The 550-nt window shown below is 43.1% G+C and overlaps 1 non-coding gene across 1 annotated transcript; it reads right to left on the bottom strand.

Annotated features, from left to right (window-relative positions):
- Positions 1–307: 307 nt before the first annotated feature.
- On the bottom strand, positions 308–426 carry LOC112341186. Its single transcript, XR_002990455.1, has one exon. It is a non-coding gene; the product is annotated as a 5S ribosomal RNA (ribosomal RNA).
- Between the last annotated feature and the right edge of the window lie 124 nt (positions 427–550).

The raw sequence follows: 550 nt of genomic DNA, 5'->3' as shown, positions 1-550 counted from the left end.
TGACACGTGGCATGCCCTTTGGCTTGTTCTCATAGTTAGAGTTTAGTGTCCCTGACCTTGTATGCCACGTGACACACATGTTTGGACTTGCTTGCCATGCCACGTGGTGACAATCACCAACACATTATTTCTAACTTATATCCTAGTTAATAACTAGCTAACGACACAATTTGGCAAATACACCTTACATTCACAATTGTAAGTAGTATTTAAAGACCATACACTTATATGCTATGGAAAAATACTCAAAGTTTATATATTAAAACAGTGATCTTACAAAAACAAATGACTTGTAAGGAAAAAAAAAAGAGGGGGTCACTTGGACTTCCCGGGTGGTCACCCAGCCCAGTACTATTCAAGCCCAGGGACGCTTAACTTTGGAGGTCTGATGGGATCCAGTGCCATAGTCACGGTTTGAACCCACTCTGAAATATTTCACACTCCCCCTACTCTTATAGTGGGGCAGCTGATCCAAAGCTGCAGTGTACCTCCACAATCCCGTGTTCTTTTTGGGTGCCAAAAAACCTGCGGGACGTGTGGTATCTCCCCA

This window comes from Selaginella moellendorffii, unplaced genomic scaffold (genome assembly GCF_000143415.4).
Source record: "Selaginella moellendorffii unplaced genomic scaffold, v1.0 SELMOscaffold_78, whole genome shotgun sequence".
Taxonomy (NCBI): Eukaryota; Viridiplantae; Streptophyta; class Lycopodiopsida; order Selaginellales; family Selaginellaceae; genus Selaginella; species Selaginella moellendorffii.
The sequence above is the reverse complement of the archived record's forward strand: the minus strand, read 5'-3'. Positions and strand labels throughout refer to the sequence as shown.